Here is a 22,746-nt window from a genome sequence, read left to right as displayed (position 1 = left end):
GTTAAGTACGGAGCCCAGTTATAGAAATCTTTCACTTGCATTTGGAATTTTCCACCTTCCAAAGTCCTAAGTCCAAATTCCAACACGAGGAAATACATTTGTTTAAGCCTACTGATAGTTAAACATGCCCTAATTGGCTCGTTTCAAAAGCATATATATGGTGAGCTTGGACTTAAACCAGCACTAGGAAAATGCACAACAGAAAATTTCCACACTTAGAGAAGGGCTCAATTCTCACTTAGAACCATTTCCCAATCGGATTTATACAGGCTTTGCTTTGGTGAAGACTTTGGTTTGTAATAGATGGTTTTTAAAATTGCAGTAATTATAAGAATGAGCTATTAGGCTAATCCATAAATAACTCAAACTTCTGAAAAAAACAATAAAGGAGCAGCTGGAAAAAATGAAGTATAAAAACACACAATTCACAGAAATGAACTGCCTAATAAATATATTAATGCAGGTAATGTTCCCTATTGAAGCTGACTTTCACAGAAGGCTTCAAAACTCTTTAGAAATAAGTATGTCATCTCTTAATATTTTACACTTTTATGAACATGCTCAAAGAGCATCCTACTGGCATATGTGCCCCCACCACACTATTTTTAAATTAAATACATAACATTATTTTAAACTAATTTAAAAACATACATCTGATGGTCAGCAGTCAGTCCTTCAATGTATCTAATGACAGGTGGGACAAACAGCATGTAAAATTCAGTTAACTTTCTGTTATTGGTGTTAATGTAGACCAATGCTACCTTGAAAAAGGTAAGAATAACCAAAAAGAAGCTTTTGTTAAATCTACATATTTGAATTCCACTCCTGCTTGCTCCTTCCATTGTTTAGACGGATGGTGAATTACGGGTGAAAGGGCTAAATGACCAGAAGTCACGTGACAAATGAGATCTAAGAATCCCAAACCACCAAGAACTGCTGTAAATACACATTCTCATCAAGTAAGTTGACTATAAATCCAGATCCTTCCATCATCTCTTTGACACCACTTTGGAGATCAGAACACTCAAGATCTTTTTCCATTACTGGAATTAGAAAATTATGTTCTCAACAGTAACATATTAAAATTAAGTTTGTAAACACAAATATCCCTTAACATTGAGCAAGACTGTATAAACCTGTTCAAACCCAAAATTCTTACCCTGTCCCTCCGCAGAGCCAATCTTCCTCCGCTCTTCTCCAATATCCATACACTAAAAGCATGTTCATTCAGTTACCCTGCCTCCAAAGACTCAGGGTCAACTCTGAATCTTCCCTCTCTCTGCACCTTCAGGCACAAAATTATATTGCTGGTTCACTCACTCTTTCAACAATGATTTCATACCTACTCGGTGTCAGGAAGGCAGGGAATACGAAAACTTTTAAAAGCTTTCCTCTGACTGACAGTGTCAGTCTCGGGGAGGTCGTGGGGTGGGATGACAACACCAGACTTGCTTCTACAACTCCCTTTCCAATCCAATACCCCACTACACAGAACCAACACAGCTGATCTCACTGATTCAGTCTTTTCCCATTCCCATCTAGTTCCCACATCTCCAGCATATTAATCTTCCGGGGTCACTTTGATCAGGTAAGCCTACTACCCCAAAATCTGGTATCCCCGCCTCTGCCTGGCCGCCCCACCGTCTGGGAAGAGAGGAGCACCTCTGCCCGGCCGCCCCACCGTCTGGGAAGAGAGGAGCACCTCTGCCCGGCCCCCCAACCGTCTGGGAAGTGAGGAGCGCTTCTTCCCAGCTACCGCCCCGTCGGGGAAGTGAGGAGCGCCTCTGCCGGCCACTCCACCGTCTGGGAAGTGAGGAGCGCCTCTGCCCAGCTGCCGCCCCGTCGGGGAAGTGAGGAACATCTCTGTCGGTCACCCTACCGTCTGGGAAGTGAGGAGCGCCTCTGCCGGCCACCTCACAAGCTGGGAAGTGAGGAGCGTCTCCGCCCGGCCGCCGCCCTGTCTAGGAAGTGAGGAGCGCCTCCGCCCTGCCGCCGCCCTGTCTGGGAAGTGAGGAGCGCCTCTGTATGGCAGCCGACCATCTGGGAAGTGAGCAGCGCCTCTGTCCGGCCGCCGCCCTATCTGGGAAGCAAGGAGCACCTCTGCCTGGCTGCCCCACTGTCTGGGAAGTGAGGAGCGCCTCTGCCCAGCACCCCCGCCAACTATCTGGGGAATGAGGAGCGCCTCTGGCCGGCCCCCACACCCTCTGGGATGTGAGGAGCGCCTCTGCCCAGCCGCAGCCCCGTCTAGGAAGTGAGGAGCGCCTCTGGCTGCCGTGCAACCCTCCAAGTGTGAAGTGACAGCCTTGTGTGTGATCTTTCTACCCTCTCCAAAGTTTGCATTTTTGACATTAAAGTTTACTTTTTAATTAAAAGTTTTAAATTGGAGAATTAAAAAAAAAAATCTGGTACCCCCTAGCTTGGCATTCAGGTCCCTACACGACATGGACCTCTTAGGCTGCAAGTGGCCCAAGCCTCGTCTGGACTATCCTCCCTGTCTTTAAGTGAATTCATTTGCCAAGACCCAAATAAATCCTGTACTTTTTCACCTGGAGGACTTTCCTACTGCCTTCCCCACTGCCAGAAATGTTCTACTTGCAAGAACCACCAAACCAAAAGACCCAGTACTCAATCTCTCTCTCCATGAAACTGTCTCAGATCACCCAGGCCAAAAAAGTCACTTCTTCCACCTTGCACATCTTATTGCACACTCTTTTTTATTTGATTTTAGCAGCTACTTCTGTACAACAAAGTATGTATCACATGCTGCCTTAAATGATAATGTATATACAGGCTGAGTCTCCCTTATCCAAAATGCTTGGTACCAGAAGTGTTTTGGATTTCAATTTTTTTTGGATTTTGGAAGATTTGCTCACACACTTGGGGATGGGGCCCCAGTTTAAACATGAAATTCATTTCTGTTTCACATTCACCTTATACACATAACCTGAAAGTAATTTTATACATTAGTTTTAATTATTTTGTGCATGAAACAAATGTGTGTACAGTGAACCATCAGAAAGCAAAAGTGTCAGGTGTGCAATTTTCCACTTGTGACATCATGTTGGCATTCAAAAGGTTTCAGATTTTGGGTGCTGAGGTGTGTGTGTTGGGGGGTCAAACATTTTTAAAAGGTTTCAGATTTTGGAGCATTTCTGATTTCAGATTTTCAGATCAGGGATGCTCAGCCCCATACTTCTCATTTTCACAATTATAATTTAGTGCTCCACAAATCAGAGGCCATGTCTTACATATCTTTGTAATATCTACATAATGTAATATGGTTCTCAGTAGATGCTTAATATTTTCTTAGAGAATTAGTGAAGACAGTGAGCAGAATGCCGATTCTCAGACCCATATTAAAAGTTAACCACATGCACCTGAAAAATAACATTCAGTTCCTGCCTACTCAGTAAGTATCAAAAGTTTCATTCCTTTGTCTCATAAAGTTGACTTTTAGAAATAAGGAAATGCCCCCACAGGCAAACAAAATATTATGTATGAGTTTTTTAAAAAATTAAAAGAAAAAACCTAAAGAACCAAACCTAAATCTAAGCACTCAATTAATGCTAGTATAATTAGTACTGTCATAATTAAATAAATTGTGGAATTGATGTACCTTGTATTACCTGTGGTAATTAATTATCATGTTTTAGAAGACTGTTTAGAGGCAACACTTTTATAATAAGACAAAAAAATTATAAAGTCATATTTACAGCATGGTCCCAATTATGAAAGAAATATACATCCACAGGTATATATGTAAACACAGATAACATATCTGAGAGAAAATGAAACAATAAGTAAGTGGATGAATAAATACCTGCATTATGGGCCAGATGCGGTGGCTCATGCCTGTAATCCCAGCACTTTGGGAGGCCGAGGCGGGGGGATCACAAGGTCAGGAGTTTGAGACCAGCCTGGCCAACATGACGAAACCCCGTGTCTACTAAAAATACAAAAATTAGCTGGGCGTGGTGGTGGGCGTCTGTAATCTCAGCTACTCACGAGGCTGAGGCAGGAGAATCATTTAAACCCGGAAGGCAGAGGCTGCAGTGAGCTGAGATCGCACCATCGCACTCCAGCCTGGGCGACAGGGTGAGACTCCATCTCAAAACAAAACAAAACAAAACAAAACAACCTGCATTTTGGTAAACCCCCACCATAAAAGCTTGATTAATGTGTCTGACTCAGAGACATATTAATATATTATCAAATTTTCTTTAAGTTATACATTGTATATAATCATGTACAGATATACAATTAGAGTATTAATGTTCATATTAATATTAAAAATTTTAAAAACAAGCATTGCTCTGTGTGGTAGGATTACAGGTAATTTTTTCTATATACTTTTTTAAATTTTCTAAAATCAAGGCGGGAAATAATAAATACTACTTTTAAAAAGTAGTATTTAAAATACTGCCTAAAATAAAATTTAGGCAGAGCACAGTGACTCACACCTGTAATCCCAGCATTTTGGGAGGCCAAGGCAGGAGGACTGCTGGAGCCCAGGAGCTCAAGACCAACCTGAGCAGCATGGCAAGACCCCATAGCTACAAAAAAAAATCAGCTGGGCATGGTGGTGCATGCCTGTGGTCCCAGTTACTCAGGAGTCTGAGACAGGAGGATCGCTTGAGCCCAGGAGATTGAGGCTGCAGTGAGCCATAGTCTCACAACTACACTCCAGCTTGGGTGACAGAGTGAGACTCTATCTCAAAAAAAAAAAAGAGAAAAGAAAAGAAAGGAAAAAAAAGAAATTTAATTTTAAAATTCCAGTCATCCCTTTGGCCTCATAAGGCCCATATAATATGGTGATACAGCTATTAACATTAAGTAACAATACAAATTCACCAAAAACTAAGATTTCAGTCCTTCCAGCAATCCCACTTCTGAGTACATACCCAAAAGAATTGAAAGCAAGAACTCAAACAAATGTTTCAACACTCGTGTTCCTAGCAGCATTATTGACAATCACTAAAAGGCAGAAGCAACCCAACTGTCCAACAAGAGATGAATGGGTAAACAAAATGTGATATATCCATACAATAAAACATTATTCAGCCTGAAAAAGGAAGGAAATTTTCATACATGCAACAACATGGATAAACCTTGAGGACATTACGTTAAGTGAAATAAGCCAGTCCCAAGAAGGCAAATATTGTATGGATCCACTTATATGAGGTCCAAATTTAGGCACCAAAACAATGGTGGTCACCAGGATCTGGGGGGACGAGGAAACAAGGACTTGGGGTTTTTTAATAACTTAGCACGGAGTCTCAGTTTGGGAAGAAGTAGTTCTGGAGATGGATGGTGGTAATGGTTGCACAGCAATGTGAATGTGCCTAATGCCACTGAGCTGTACACTTAGAAATGGCTAAAATGGGTGTGGTGGATCACAACTGTAATCCCAGCACTTTGGAAGGCCAAGGCGGGCAGATCGCTTCAGCTCAAAAGTTTAAGATCAGCCTGGGCAGCATACCAAAACCCCGCCTCTACAAAAAAATAAAATAAAATAATAATAATAATAATAAAGAAAGAAAGAAAGTTAAAATGGTAAATTTGATGTGTACATTATACCACAAATTTGTTTTTTAAACAAATAAACAAAAAACACAGCCATCTACAAACAATGAGGCAGTATCTACCACAGTCCAGTGGCTCTAAATATGTACAGGGAGAGCCTGAACCAGGATTCTCAAACCAATGCCAGCCATGTTTACATGTCAGATATAAAGAGGAGGCAGACAGAAAACAGGCCCCAAGAACAGCCTGATTCACACAACAGCATCTGTCGACAGAGGGGACAGGACGGGGGAGGCAAAACAGCTGGGGAGTAACACTGAGAGGCGATGTGATTATCTGTTATGTGGAGACATCAGTCACACTACAAGTCCAAAGAAGTAGAGGGGAACAGCTGTGCCACAAATCCCTGGCAGCCCGCACTTACCTAATAAGCCACGTAGGCAAGGCCTGAAGCACAGATGCTTTGTCTGTCTTGGAAGAACACCTTATGACCCTCCAGGAACACAAGAGAGACAGATGTTATGTCAGTGCCCACTCACCTCCCTACTTCCCTGGTAGCTGACGGGAGACAGGTCCTCACTGCCTCCTGGGTTCTGGTGAAGCATGGGGCTTTCTGGGCATCCCTCCACCTGGCCTCAAATAAGGGTCCAGAACATAAACCCACTTAGCTGCCATCTGGATCTAGCTCCTCAGGAGCCGGAATCCTGTGGCTCACGGTCATCAGCTGTGAGTTTCAGTGTCACCCTTCTTGGTATGCTAGACAAGAACTACAGGAAGCTGGTATCTTTGCCTTCTTCTTCTTTTCTCTGTCTCTATAAGTAATTAACCACCTAAATCTACAAGTGGCTTGTTGTATCTACAGGTCAGGCCTTTTTGGCCCTTGACTTGTCTCAAGTGTGAGCTTGACGAGAAGTTGCCATAAATGGCACCGAGTTTTCAAGACTCACTACTGCTACAAATTAAATGGTAATCTTTACCCATGAGCAGGATAAGGAAGACTGTTAGTTGTGAAAATTAACCTTTTCAACTTCATTTGTTCCTATATGCAGTACAGTCTTGTCTTTCTCCACTGAATCCCGCCATCCTTGAGAGCAGATACATAACTCTCTTCTACTCTCTTGTGTGATTCTCTCCAGCTCCAGGTAGAACACTTTATGCACTGGCAGTATTCAATAAATATTGTGGACCACCTCACACAATGCTATTCTGTCCCTGAGCTACAAACAGACAAGCTGCTCCTCTTAGATTTCACAGAAACAGCAAGAAAAATCATGTGAGTTAAAAAAAAAAAGACTTGCTTAAGGTCACATTTTTAGGTATCGTGAATGAGTACAGATGTTGTGGTGTTCTGTAAAGGGAAGTATTACATCCATACTTCTTGTGGGGGGGGGCAAAAAAAGCAAAAAAGTGTGTTTTCCAAACCAAGAGAAAAATGATTTCTAAAAAGCAAATGTCCTCCCAGAAATTAAGGAAGCACTGAAGGAATGATAAGGACATAGCAAAAGAACACAGCTTGAAAAGAAACCAGTTTGAAGAGGCTCCCACCAGTCAAAGTTTGGACAACTTAAGCAACAAAAAAAAATAACAGATTAAAACTCAATGAAATAACAATCCATGACCCATACTGATCAATATATAAATGATAAGAAGGGAGAGCTTTTCCTTACAAGAGAATGCCTACTAATAGATACAGAAGGACCTTAAAAACCGTCAATGGATACTAAAACTTGTGAGTGAAAGTTTGATAAGAAATCAAATATTTACAAAGTCTAAATCTCCCCACAAATTACTTATTAATTACAAAGTTGGAAAAGCAGCAACAGTACACTGAAGAAACCTAGAATATGCCACAGCTTCACAAAGTGATCAAAGTTAGCAACCCCAATGCTGGGATAAACAGACATGTGCCTTCTGACATGAGGCACTGCTTCTACCAAAAATGCATAATCTGAATCTAATCCAGAGGAAACACCAGACAAAGTCAAATTGAGGGATATTTTACAAACTGACCAGTGCTCTTTAAAAATGCCAAGGTCTAGAAACACACATACAAAAAAATGTTTGCTATGTGTTAAATGAATGCAGCACTTCTATTCATTCGAGTATTTCCTGAGAACTACTATATGCTAAGTACTGTGTTAGGTGATGGAAGCATCGCGGTGGACAAGACATGTCCCTGTCCTCATGGTGTTTCTATTCTGGGAGTGAGGGAAGCACAAGCAACAGGCAAATAAGATAATTTCAGACTGTGGTAAACATTACCTCATAAAGGTAAAGTGACTGAGCGTGATGGGGCTGGGGCTGGGGCTGGAGCAGGGGCAGGGGCAGGGGCAGGGGCAGGGGCAGGGGCAGGGGCAGGGGCTGTTCTCTCTGGATTATGTTCTTAGGAAAAAACCTGAAGAGGTGATGCAGGATGCCCAGAAGCCAGCCAGGTGATGAGCTTTGGGAAGAGCATGCAGGGCAGAAGGAAGAACATCTGTACAGACCCTGAGACAGACAAAGTTGGAAGCTTGAAAAACACTGGGAGGCCCGTGTGCATGGAGTCACAACGAGAAAGGAGGTTTACATGGCAGGCAGGGGACAGACACCAATGACTCTGAGCCACGGGGAGGAGTATGTAGTTACTCTAACCACAACAGAAGCCACTCAGGGATTGTGAGCAGGGCAGTGGCATGATCAACTCCACATCTGTTAAGGAGAGAGAGAGAAGATTATAAGAAAGAATAGTTTTAAGAGAATGGATCACAGTAAACCGTAATAAGACGCCAGAAAAACTTGTTGCATCTTCCCAGCGATCGCTGCAACTACAAAGCCCAGTCTTTTTTCCCTATTAGGTTCTCAATGTAAGTAGCAGCATTATTGCCAAACCTAAACCCACAATAGCAGAGTATGCGTAAAACATGAAGAGGTTAAGGAGCGGGAGCAGATTTTTCTGAAGGAGCACCACCCAGCCAACCATGCTAGGCTCTGTGGACCCACCCCATGTGAAGCACGCTTCCCGTTGCCACATCCACATCCTCAAACATGCGCTACAACACCAGCTACCCCCACGCAGAGTCATGGAGAATTGGGGGCTGGGAACACAGCTGTTTACCATGTGGTAATTCCCAAAACCACTGCACCAGTCTCAACTTTTAAAATCGGATTTTGACCAACAAAGCAACATCTTAAGATGTACAAGCATAAGTGTTTACCATACACTAACGTGCTTTAATTGCTACTACTGCTAAACTGCTCAGATCCAACTCCAAGAACAAAAATGAAAACTACCCAACTATGCAACTGGTAGACTGTCTTTAGGTTTTACAGGATTCTTCTGACTTATCTATAAAGCAGAAAGAAAAACACCTCCAGAAAAGGCTTTTGGTTTCTCTCTTTGTAATACAAGCTTTCTTGCAGCTAAGCCAGAGTGTGCGTCATTTTAAAGTGCCATGGAAGTGAACAAGCGTGCAAAAATGAAAATAAAAACCTTTTCTGCATCTTTGTCATCTATTGAAATCAACTGAAGCCAAAAGCAAAACCCTATCAACACACTAAATGGGCAGTTTTAGAACAAAAAATGGTAATTTCATTTCAAGTTATATAAGCTGCTAAAAAAAAAATCTAAGATAGGAAAGCTGACAGATGTTCACGGCATAAGAACATTTTAAAAAGTGGATAAACCTGGAATTTATAAGGGGCAACTAAAGAGAGAGAGAGAGAAATAGTACTTAACGATAATCAGTAAGTTTTCCAGGTTAATACTAGTCTCAGAGACATTTTTTAAATAATTAATACAGAAAACCTTGCTTTTCCACTAACGTTCCTCTTTTTTTTTTTTTTTTTTTTTTTTTTTTTGAGACAGTATCTTGCTCTGTTGCCCAGGCTGGAGTGCAATGGTGCAATATTGGCTCACTGCAACCTCTGCCTACTGGGTTCAAGCGATTCTCCTGCCTCAGCCTCCCGCGTAGCTGGGACTACAGGCATGCGCTACCACATCCAGCTAATTTTCATATTTTGGTAGAGATGAGGTTTCACAATGTTGGCCAGGCTGGTCTTGAACTCCTGATCTCAGGTGATCCACCCGCCTCTGCCTCCCAAAGTGCTGGGACTACAAGGCAGGAGCCACCGCACCCAGCAGGTTCCTGTTTTTAAAGTGTTTCCTACCTTAGCCTTAACTTTACTTTTACCCAAATTAATTCATTTTAGCTCTACTATGCTTGGGAATCCCTGAGGAAAAAAACCAAATATGGATTTTAAAAACATATATTTGAGAAAATTATTTCCAAATGCTCTTCTCTGAAATTTGCTGTCCCAACCATTCACTAAATCCCTCCAACTTCATCCCCTTTATCCGTCCCCCACAACACACAGGAGAGTAAGGCTCCTGCACTCATGTCCGTACCCCAAACCTAAACCTTGACCCTGCTCACTGGACAACTTTCATGGGGGAGCCATCCCACTAGTGGGGCAAAGGAAACTCAATCCTCTCTCCTGGGACACAGAAATTCTTCCCATTAGTCTTTTATGGTCCTAGAACCACTGGGGTGGCCATTTTCCACCATGTGTAGACAAAGAAAAATAGCTATTTTATAAAGATTAAAAGAAAAATAAATTCGAGACATGTGAAACATAAGACTGACTCAGAAAGATAGGAGAATTTACTATTAAGATACTGAAGGAGAAAGCTGCCTCAGTTCCTACAGACTGTCCATCTTCCAAGTCCAGTTCCTCATGGGACTTAGTTATGCTCCTCACCCTTGGTCTCCATGAAAAATCCTCAGATCCCATAGTTATTCTCTCTCCCACTCCCCGTCTGTTTTGCGGAAGTCAGTTTTAGTGGACTTCTGTTAAACACAATCAACAGAATCTTAATCCATGTTTGTCGTGGGCAGCATCCAAGATGGGCCCCAATGTATCTCCTGGTATTCACACTCTTGTATTAATATAATACTGTCCCCTCAACTTAATGACTTGATTCTATCAAATAGCAGTGACAGAATGTCACTTCTAAGCTCAGGTTATAAAGACTATGGCTTCCAGCCAGGTGCAGTGGCTCATGCCTGTAATCCCAGCACTTTGGGAGGCCAAGACGGACAGATCACTTGAGGTCAGGAGTTCGAGACCAGCCTGGCCAACATGTGAAACCCCGTCTCTACCAAAAATACAAAAATTAGCCAGGCGTGGTGGGGGTCGCCTGTAATCCCAGATACTCAAGAGGCTGAGGCAGGAGAATCTCTTGAACCCAGGAGACAGAGGTTACAGTGAGCTGAGATCCCACCAATACACTCCAGCCTGGGTGACAGAGTGAGACGTCATCTCAAAAAAAAAAAAAAAAAAAGACTATGTATGGCTTCCATCTTGTGGGTCTCTCTTGGTCTCTCTTGCTCTCTCTCGGATCACTTGGTCCAGGGGAAGCCAGCTGCCCTATGGAGAGGCCAATGTGGCAGGAAACTGACGTATCCAGCCAACAGCCAGTGAGTACCTGATGCCTGCATTGGCCACGTAAGTGAGCCTGGAAGCAGTTCCCCTAGTTGAGCCATGAGATGACGACAGCCCCACCTGAGAGCTCAGCTGTAATCCCAGGAGACACCCTGAGCCAGAGGCTCTCAGCTAAGCTGGGAGTCCTGACTCACAAAAACTGAGACACAATAAATGTTGTTGTTTTAAGTTACTAAATGTTGGGGTAATTTCTTGTACAGCTTTTCAACTAATACAATTCCCTAAAACATAATTCTTACTTAGACTAACATCACATTAAAAAAGAAAAACATCAAGATACATCAATTTCTTCTTGAGAAAGTTTTACCTTGCTATAAGAACTGGTTTAAAAGAGGTACAGTGTGTTGCAGTGAAAGGATCTGACCCCAATATCAGAAGACTTGCTCTCAGACTGAGAACTGCTGTGAACCAGCTGTGGGGAGCCGAGGAGCAGCTCCTCTTGGCAGCTCAGCTGTCCTATCTGTAACATGAGGATCTCTACAGTATGAGGTCCTTGATGCTCTGAACAGCCTGTGATTCTACGAAGGCTACCTTCTTCTCATACTCAACAAAAATAGCCTATTCCTTTTACAGTTCTAAAGACATCTATTCTGTCTTCCACACTAAAACTGAGTGATCATTCTCCAGAATTTAGAGTATATAAAAATATACAAGAAACTCCAGTACACATCCATCATTGTGAAATCTCTTTTCCAACAAACGTCCTCTTAATGAGCACAATTCATTAAATGTTTGGGGACTAAGCTACGAACAAGTTCAACTAAACTACCTACTGACTTCAAAAGGAACATATACCCACCACGTGTGGTGGCTCATGACTGTAATCCCAGCACTTTGGGAGGCTGAGGCAGGAGGATCACTTGAGTCCAGGAGTTCCCGACCAGCCTAGGCAACATGCCAAGACCCTGTATGTACAAATAATTTAAAAACTTAGCCAGGCATGGTGGTGCACACTTGTGGTCCCAGCTACTCGGGAGGCTAAAGCAGAAGGACTGCTCGAGACTGGGAGGTTAAGGCTGCAGTGAGCCATGATCTCACCACTGCACTCCAGTCCAGGTGACAGAGTGAGACCCTATGTCAAAAAAGAAAGAAAGAAAGAAAAAAAGAACATATGCCCAGTCCAGCCTGGATCTTTCAGAAGCAAATTACCCTGTGCCTGCCTTGGCCTTACCGGCGTCTGCCTCACTGCCCCACCCCCTTCACCACTCTTGCCCCTCACTAATCAGGCAGCGCTTATTTGCTAACTTACCCTGACCCCATCCTCTGCCATCCAGGGGACTCTGGTCTCCCTTCTTCCCCTACACACTGTATTGTAATCCCTTATTTGCATCTGTCTCACCTAATAGATCATTATGTCCTTAAGCGCAAGGTCCAAATAATGTTGACCTTTGTATTCCCAGCATCCAGCAGGGAGGCTGGAATGCAGAACTTGGACTGACCAATGGTTGTTGACCTACTGAAGAACTGAACCTCGAACTTCCACAGGAGACATCAAATTCTCACATTTCTAGAAAATGGCCCTCTGCTCAGGCTACCATATTTGTGGACCACCTACAATGGCTGTGGCTCTAAGCCTAGTCACCCCAGGCACTGGTAATTCTCTCAGCCAACTACTTGCCTAGTTAATTCTGTTTTCTCTCCAACATCTTCTCTGTGGATGAAGAGAACACATTCCACAAACACTTCGAGGGGATGCAGCCATTTGCTACAAATGTTAGCTTAACAAGAAAGGAAAAGAACTCCACTAACTTCTCAGCTTGTTTAGTTCCTTGGAGTACTAGCATTGTGTTTACATAACCTCTATCTATAGCAAGACTGTCAAACTGAAGAACTGACACCACTCTTGAACTCTGAAAAAAATTTTAAATACAGCTTTGCAATCAGTTTTTCAGCCACTGTCATCCCATACAGTGACCCACCATCAGCATTAACACTTCAATGGAATAAAATAAGTGAACCGAAGGCGAAAATATCATATGCCAAACATCTTAAAATACTTGAAAACTAGGTAGATCACTTACACACTCAGAAGCAAACAAAACAATGTGGCTAACTTAACTTGGAGCTCAGTGACTGCTCCCACCACAAGATGGCTAAATCCAACCATCAAACTGTATAATAAATGGCTCTTTAGATTATTAGGCCGAAGACATTGAGGAGGAGCACTGGTCTTTGCAAAGAGAATGTGATTTCAGGCTTATTATAAATACTCTCCCTACATATACACTACCCTAATAATTAGCTAGTTACCCTTTTACCAAAAGAGGTCCTGTAAGGGTATCTCATAAGAAGTAGTGCTGTTCATCTTGTTCCAATGGTATTATATATTTAAAATAAAAATTCTTAAAATATTCTGTAAGCATAATTGTCCTTGTTTCAGAAATATATCCCTGTTTCCCACAAACTAAGCACCCACTATGTAAGTAGTATAAAACACATTTTGCCATATTTTTATTTTGTGCAAACAAACTTTCTAGATTAGTTGCATCTGAAAAACAGCTGATAGAACTAAAGAATGTATTTAACTTGGGTTAGGCTGGACCTTCCCTGAGAGACCTCCTATTTCAGGAAATTAGGCATATACTAAGCTTGTTTAAACTACAGAATCACTCTAAAAACAGTACTTAAAGTCACTTTGAAGGACCACAGAAAACCAAAAGAATACAGAGAAAGTCATCAAGGTTTGGCAGCTTCGCCTAAATTGACCTGAAGAGTTCATCTTCCACGTCACTTCCAGATGTGTCATATAAACAGAAGAGGTTCATTCTCACAACTCCAAATAATCTTCCTGATTGGTTGTGCACACACTGACATAAGTCCCGACAATCACATGCAGGGGCCTTTTTAATCCTGTGGTAATGGCCTAGGCAGTCCCCCTTGAGCTCTTTAACAGCAGTGTTGAAAACCACCTCTTTAATGAATAGCTACTCTCTTATAATGATAACTTTCCTAATAAAAGTTGTGTGCTATATGGACAGAGCAAGAGTTGACTAAATGTTTTCAAACCTCAGACTTTTGGAAGACACCTTCAATTTCAAGAATCACTTCTATTTGTATATTTATAAACATACTTTCTTCTAAGGAACTGACATTTTTGGTTCAAATATACTTACAGACAATGTTTGTCAGGAATACTGTGTCACGACATTCTTTGGAGCTTCCTTCACCTAGGCAAGCTGAAAACCAAGACTCGAATTTCTAAACCTCTATTTCAAGAAACCCACGCTGCCATTTCCTCAATCCAGCAGCAGTGCACTTGACTAATGGAAGTGACTCTTGAGATCAAATAATTTAAATGATCTCATCACTATTTTTCCTCAACAGTGCAACAGAGATGCAACAAAACAAGTGTTTTTCTCCCCTTCAAAGTTTTCCACTAAGGATGTCCCTGAATGCCAGACCCCTGAATCAAACGCCTGTTCAGTTTACCACCTGCCTCGGGGGGCCAGGTCATCATGCTGCAGCTGAGATTTCAAACAGTCCACAAAGATACAAAACCAATTCAGCACCTGAACCAAGCCAAAGCTACACACTGTCAGAAAATGTACTCAGATTAGAACTTTACAGACTCTTAACTGTCATTCCATTTACATATTCCTCATCAGAATAGACTCTCAAAAAAAAAGTCCACTGTGAGTACTCATAAAATATGAAACACACACATACAGAAGTAGCTAATGTGAAAAATGAATAAGAAACAAAACTGCTGGATAAAAGAAGAAAAATTTACTACTCTTTCAATAAAAAAGGAAGGAAAAAAAGCAAAAGGAATAAGGGCAAAAAATTAAGTGAATTATGAATCTGAGTTAAAGAAATTACACAACTTATAAGTGCACACAGAAAGCTACCCCACCACTCATTGTCAGAACGGTGGCCAATGTCTTTCCTGTCAACAATACCACTAGGAACACCATCTCAGAACCTAATGTTAGTTCTAAGGAGTCAAAAGGAACAACGCAGCCCTTTGCAAAGCTGGAGGAGGAGGCACAGGGCTCATTCACATCAAAATCTGATGCTAATGGCAACCGTGGAGCTGTGCAACCCCTGCAACCCCTGAGGCCATGATGTGTGCAAGTGACAGATACGAAGAAAGCAGAACCACTGCAAATTGCTCTACCAAATTTCTCTTTCACCTGGAATCCTAGAGCCTGTAAGGCACTGATTTTCAGGCAGAGTAGAGGAGCTGCCCTCTCAGGGGAAGATTTCATTTGGCCACATCTGGAAACATTTTTTTTTGTTGTTATGGAGGGTGCTGTTGCTGCGGCTGGCATGGCATCTGGTGGACAGAGGTGGGAGGCCGCTAAACATCCTGCAATGGACAGGGCAGCCCCCCCTAATGTCAACAGTGCTGGGAGGGAGAAACCCTGCTATAGCTTCCTTATCAATTCCTGCTTTAAATTGTCCTTGAATTTCACACCAAGAATTGAGATTTAGCAAATACACATTCACATTTGAATATGACTAATCAAGAAAGAAACCCATTTATGAAAATGAGCTTAGGGAACAGAACACTAGGAAGTGTATCGTCAACTTGCACACTGTCCTTCTCTGGTTGGCATCAGTATTGTAGTTTAACATCATGTTTCAAACCATGTTAAAGCCAGACACAGAGGGCAGGGAAATGCACTCGTTTGAGGCCTTGACTGTCAACCTGCCACTTCCAAAGTGAAGACACAGATGTAGTCTGAGGTTGTGGGAGAGTGGGTAGCAAGGAGCGGCTCTGCTGTGTCCATGAGGCAGCTGGCTGTCTCCTAGCAGACTGCTCATGCATCTACACCATCCCTTCTCTGACTCACCTGCTGAGCTCTCCTTCCAGAGGTACCCTTCACTCTTAACTCTACAGCCATCCCTCAGTGTCCGAGGGGGATTGGTTCCAGGACCCCTGCAGATACCAAAACCCAAGAACACTCAAGTCCCACAGTCCACCATGTGGAACCCGTTGATACACAAAAAGGCGGCCCTCTATTTTACACCCCGAGAATACTGCATTTTCAACCTGGTTTGGCTGGAAAAAATTCACATGGAAGTGTACCCGCACAGTTCAAGTTAGTGTTGTTCAAGGGTCACTGGATTCCTGTCACAACGCTCCCTTACAAAATATCCTGGATACAAGAGTAAGGTTCATTTTCAAAAAAAAAAAAAACCCAACTTAGATTTCAACAACTGTTTCTCTCATGAAAGAAGGAAATTGTGTCCAGATTCAGACCATCCCTGACTGAGAATCACTGCCATGCTAGCTGTCCAGCCCGAGCCATTCTCCAGGGCACAGCACACAGGCACCCAAACATCGCTAAGAATAAAAAGCACCCGACCTACTTCTGGCTGCCTGCTGCTGACCTCTCACGGCCCTGTCGGGCTTTCAGAGCCCTGCTATCTTGCAATGGGGTCCTCCCTGACTCATCCCACCCTGGACGGGGGCTCCTGCTCATATCCTCTGCTCACATCTTACACTTCCAACACCCAGAGGCTGCAGGCAGCTTCATACTGTGAGTGACGAAGTCGTATCCTCCTGCTTCAGAAGAGAACTCAACCAACAGCCAAGTGTGCCTGCAGAGCACACACGGTGCTTAAGATATGTGCCCTAACGGAACCAACAATCTTCCTCAGAAGCCAGTGGTTCGCAAAGCAGCCCTCAGATGGAACCCTCCGTGGTTATGCCTGGCATCATCCTTTCTGAACAGCAAGGTTGCTAGGCTTCCTCCAGACTCCCTACCACCAAATAGGAGAAATGGCAAATCAGACATCAGACTTATCCTACAGAAAAGTGGGAGTCGAACATTTGCTAACATTAGAGTGAATAAACAACTTGTAACTCGTCAATAACATCAGCTTTGGCTTTCAGAATATAGAAGACAATCTCTAATGCTATATAAAGTGCTTATCATCACTTTGCAAGCAAAAGAGCAACAAGCACTACATGGTAAAATAACGGTTCACAGCTTGAGGGAAAAAAGGCTGTGGAAAAATAAGATTATCCCTAAACTGACAAAAGTTAACACTCACTGTAAATGAAAGGAATCCTTGATAAATGTGTGCATCTGAAATTTTTGAAACTGGATTAAACACAGCACCATGACTTCTTTCTCCTCCGGGACTTTGACAGGATACATAGACGAGGAGCTGTAAAACCTGGACTTTTAAACAACTACACAAATTTTACAAACCTATTGTAAGAACCAGAAATAATTTAAAGGATTATTATCATTGCACCAACTGGAATAAATGTATCCAATAAAATCCTGAAAGTCAATTAAAATCCTAAGATCATGTAATCATTAATAGACAGAATTCTAAATTTGGAGTGAAATCTTTTCTTGAGAAGCGAAAAACAGAACTCATCCTAGCCACCCATACACTAATTCCTCTGATTCATGTTAAATCTGCAGTGTAAGACAAGGAGCTTACCAAATATAAACAAAATATCCTTAATAACTGCTCTTTTTCCTTATTGACCACCAAGAACAGAAGCATCCACCCAAAATAAAGAACTTGCTTATAAAATGTTGTAAGCACTGCACTCACAGTTTTGAAACATATAGCTATATTACATAGAACTCCCATGCAGAGTATTTCCTAGTCAGCCTTCACAGTCAGAAGGTCTATAATCAGAGGCATCCAAAATAGAAGTGACTTGCATTTCACCACCCAACTGGGATTTCTGCAAAGCTCACAAAGAAAACTGGCACGGATGTGATTGTAGTTGCTAACAATTCTCTTTACTGTGCCCAGCTGTATTTCTCTCAGTACCAGGAGCCAGCTGACATGTCTAAGCTGCTCACACATCTCTGCTGAGCAAGCCACTCAAATACACCATACCCAATGAAGCCCCACTATACATCCCCAGTACGGGACAATGTGTCTGAAGCCCCACTACACATCCCCAATAGAGGATAATGTGTCTGAAGCCCCACTACACATCCCCAATAGGGGATGATGTGTCTGCAGTGAAGTAATTTTTAATGCAAGTAGTATAACCATGGGAGACTAGACTCAGCCCAGAGTTGTTATCACGGCCCAAAACATTTTACAATTTCTTTTATGAAACTGCCTCTCAGATCAGTTTTTAAACCATACTAAAAAGCAAAACAAAACAAAACAATAACAAAAAAGTTTCTTTACAAACTAATGGGGCCACGCATGGTGGCTCACACCTATAATCCCAGCACTTTGGAAGGCTGAGGCGGGCAGATGGCTTGAGCCCAGGAGTTCGAGACCAGCCCGGGCAACATGGCGAAACCCTGTCTCTACAAAAAATACAAAAATTAGCCAGGCATGGTGGCACAGGCTTATAGTCCCAGCTACTCATGAGGCTGAGGTGGGAGGATCACTTAAGCCCAGGAGGTGGAGGTTTGCCGTGAGCTCACGCCACTGCACTCCAGCCTGGGCAACAGAACAAAACCCGTCTCAAAAAAACAGTAAAACCTAATGTATAGAATGTCCATCTTCTGACAAAGGTGAAAAAAAGAGATTTACAGGTTTTCCACTTATCTATTTGAAAAGCAACCTTCCTGGCAAGGCAACAAAGTAGCAGTCTGGAGTTGGCCAACCCCTGAAATGACCTCTTCTGCCAGAGTCATCAAGAGACTTCATAGGCAAAATCTCGCTGATGTGTGGGATCCACCAATCTGAGTTGCCAGGCTGACATGCTCAATTTTAGCTTTAGCACACCCTTCTCTCCAAGCTGGCAGATAGCAAAGGAAGCCCCTAGAAAAAGTAAAGGGAGACAGAGAGCCTAGCAACAGCTACCAGCAGCACACAGAGCCAACAGCAAGAAAGAAAAGGTGGGCGGGGTATCTCCTGAGCTCCCTGCAATTGTGGGTCTAGCCAGTTAGACTCCTTTCCTAAAAGAAATGGGAACAACAGCCCCTAATAACCTGCTGAGGAACGCTTGACCTTATTATTTCAGGTAACCAACCACCCTTTATTAAAAGCAGTATTTTAATATAATAAAGTATATTTATGCATGCCTCAAAATCCTATTCTTTGAATAAATAAATAAGCAAGCAAGCAAGCCCTGGCTCCAGCTTGCACCTAAGGGTGCATGCTGACATTCCTAGGAATGTGGTTCCGGGGACATAGTTAGCAGACAGCCTGGTTAGGCTCTATTACCCCAGGAGTCAGGGAAAGCTTCTTCAAATGTTCATCCCACTGCTCCTGTGTGGCATCACACTGACTTCAGAAAGATGCAACTCAGAAGAGTAATGAATCTGAGAAACAGTATTTCTATTCCAAATTCTACAGCCAGCAAGCATCCCACTCAAAGGTCAGACAGCTCTATATAACCTCACCCTACCCAGCTCTAAAATTACAGTTATGCTCTGGGACTGCCTTGAAGCCTGCTTTGATGTCTTTGTTAGGATAAGCTCTTTAGGCTTCCAGGTTCTCCGGCTATGGACAGTCCAAACATAATCAGGTGGAGATATTGGAGCATACTTCACATATAATACAAGAAAATCAATATGAGTACCACATTCATAATGACATAAGTTCATCTAGTACTTTGTGGCTTATTAAGCATTTTAGCCTCATTTGGATCCTTACAGTACTATCTCAATATGTAAGGCGAGGCAGGTTTTTTTTGTTGTTTTTTTTTTTTTTTTGGGATGGAGTCTCACTGTCGCCCAGGCTAGAGTGCAGCGGCGCTACCTCGGTTCACTGCAAGCTCCGCCTCCTGGGTTCACGCCATTCTCCTGCCTCAGCCTCCTGAGTAGCTGGGACTACAGGCGCCCGCCACCACACCCAGCTAATTTTTTAAAATGCAAATCAAAACCATAATGAGATACCATCTCACACCAGTTAGAATGGCGATCATTAAAAAGTCAGGAAACAACAGGTGCTGGAGAGGATGTGGAGAAATAGGAACAGTTTTACACTGCTGGTGGGACTGCAAACTAGTTCAACCATTGTGGAAGTCAGTGTGGCGATTCCTCAGGGATCTAGAACTAGAAATACCATTTGACCCAGCCATCCCATTACTGGGTATATACCCAAAGGACTATAAATCATGTTGCTATAAAGACACATGCACACGTATGTTTATAGCAGCACTATTCACAATAGCAAAGACTTGGAACCAACCCAAATGTCCAACAATGATAGACTGGATTAAGAAAATGTGGCACATATACACCATGGAATACTATGCAGCCATAAAAAATGATGAGTTCATGTCCTTTGTAGGGACATGGATGAAGCTGGAAATCATCACTCTCAGTAAACTATCGCAAGGACAAAAAACCAAACACCACATGTTCTCACTCATAGATGGGAATTGAACGATGAGAACACATGGACACAGGAAGGGGAACATCACACTCTGGGGACTGTTGTGGGATGGGGGGAGGGGGGAGGGATAGCATTAGGAGATATACCTAATGGTAAATGGCGAGTTAATGGGTGCAGCACACCAGCACGGCACATGTATACATATGTAACTAACCTGCACATTGTGCACATGTACCCTAAAACTTAAAGTATAATAATAATAAAAAAATAAAATAAAATAAAATAAAAAAGAAAATGTGGCACGTATACACCATGGAATACCATGCAGCCATAAAAAATGATGAGTTCATGTCCTTTGTAGGGACATGGATGAAGCTACCATCACTCTCAGCAAACTATCGCAAGGACAAAAAACCAAACACCGCATGTTCTCACTCATAGGTGGGAATTGAACAATGAGAACATATGGACACAGGAAGGGGAACATCACACACTGGGGCCTGTTGTCGGGCTGGGGGAGGGGGGAGGGATAGCATTAGGAGATATACCTAATGTTAAATGACGAGTTAATGGGTGCAGCACACCAACATGGCACATGTATACATATGTAACAAACCTGCACGTTGTGCACATGTACCCTAAAACTTAAAGTATAATTAAAAAAGTAAAAAAAAAATAAAGTATACCAACTAAAAAAAAAAAATTTTTTTGTATTTTTAGTAAAGACCAGTTTTCACCATGTTAGCCAGGATGGTCTTGATCTCCTGACCTCGTGATCCGCCTGCCTCAGCCTCCCAAAGTGCTGGGATTACAGGCGTGAGCCACGGCGCCCAGCTCAAGGCAAGGCAGTATTTTTAAGCACTTTTTTTAAGCAGAAGAGGAAGGTGAGGCTCAGCAGGACAGAGGCCCCTCAGTAAAAGTGGAACCTTATCTGGAATGCGGGTCTTTCCATTACAAGGCTTCCTCTCTTTGCCCTCCACCATACTTCACAGAGCTGGGAGCACACCCTATAAACCCCCTGAGAAGAGCCTTCTCTGACTTTACCTTCCTTGAGCCTCTCCTTTCTTCAGGAAAGACAGGCTAGAATAATGCTGAGAATCAGAGAAGAAATGGTCTCCTGACCAAGGCTTCAAGCAACAAACTACTCAACACCTTAAGAGGATGAGAAATGCTGCAGGGAAAGTGAACTCTCACCCTTCTTCCAGCTATAAACTGGAAATAATACTGAAAGGATGAGGGACTTACATCAACTGTCATTGCTGGGGACCTACCCTCACAGCCCAACGTTGAGTCATGAAAGGATTCATACTTTGAAGTATGACAAGTATGATACTGTCAATAACCCTCTTGTGAAAAATAGCATTGTTTCCTCAAAGTCAATCCAATGTGACACACTTGGAGCTAAATCTCTGACCCTATGTGATTAAAACAGAATTTCAAAGCCACTCACATATCCTGCTTCTTGGTATTTTTTGGTTCTGCCCCTTGCTGGATAGAAATAAATTTAATCCTTGCATTAGTTTCATCTAGCCAGAAATGTAAAAGCAAGACCATCAGGCCGGGGACTGTGGCTCACACCTGTAATCCCAGCACTTTGGGAGGCAGAGGCGGGCAGATCACCTGAGGTCAGGAGTTTGAGATCAGCCTGGCCAACATGGCAAAACTCCGTCTCTACTAAAAGTACAAAAATTAGCCGGGCGTGGTGGCGCATGCCTGTAGTCCCAGTTACTTAGGAGGCTGAGGCAGGGGAATTGCTTCAACCCAGGAGGCAGAGGTTGCAGTGAGCCGAGATGGCACCACTGCACTCCAGCCTGGGCAATAAGAGCGAAACTCCATCTCAAAAAAAAAAAAAAAGACCATCAGCTTTGTAGAGGAGGGTGAGAAGGTGAGAAAATCTACCACTCCACGAAATTATTTAATATTCATTACTCTCAAAAAGCAGGCAGGAGGCTGGGCACAGTGGCTCATGCCTGTAATCCCAGCATTTTGGGAGGCCAAGGTGGGTGGATCATATGGACCAGCCTGGCCAACATGGTGAAACCCCATCTCTACTAAAAATACAAAAATTAGCCAGGCAGTAATGGCGTGCACCTGTAATCTCAGCTACTCGGGAGGCTGAGGCAGGAGAATTACTTGAGCCTGGGAGGCAGAGGTTGCAGTGAGCCAAGATCGCACCACGGCACTCCAGCCCGAGCGAGAGAGTAAAACCCTGTCTTAAAAAAAAAAAAAAAAAAGCACGCAGGAAAGTAAAAGTCCTAACACAAAATATTGCTAAACAAAAGCATATAGGCAATAACTGTGAATCTCTTGAAACAAAGTGGGCTGGGCCAGGCATCAGGAGGTTCAGATTCTAGACATGGATCATTCTCTAATTAGCTGTCACAGGGCAGTTGAGGCATGGAGGCAAGCTGACAGCAGACTGAACCCCAGCTGCCACTAACAAACTGAGGAACCTTCTGCAAATGTCTTAACCTTTAAGGCTCAATTTCTTCACCTAGAAAATGGGGAGAATGATGA

General features: G+C 42.9%; 1 protein-coding gene across 8 annotated transcripts in view; it reads right to left on the bottom strand.

Moving 5' to 3' along the window:
• Nucleotides 1-22,746, bottom strand: part of CCNY (cyclin Y) — a 305,685-nt gene that overhangs the window by 190,541 nt on the left and 92,398 nt on the right. The window lies entirely within an intron of this gene.

This window comes from Pongo pygmaeus, chromosome 8 (genome assembly GCF_028885625.2).
Source record: "Pongo pygmaeus isolate AG05252 chromosome 8, NHGRI_mPonPyg2-v2.0_pri, whole genome shotgun sequence".
Lineage (NCBI taxonomy): Eukaryota > Metazoa > Chordata > Mammalia > Primates > Hominidae > Pongo > Pongo pygmaeus.
Note: the sequence above shows the minus strand (reverse complement) of the source record. Positions and strands in the feature narration are given on the sequence as shown.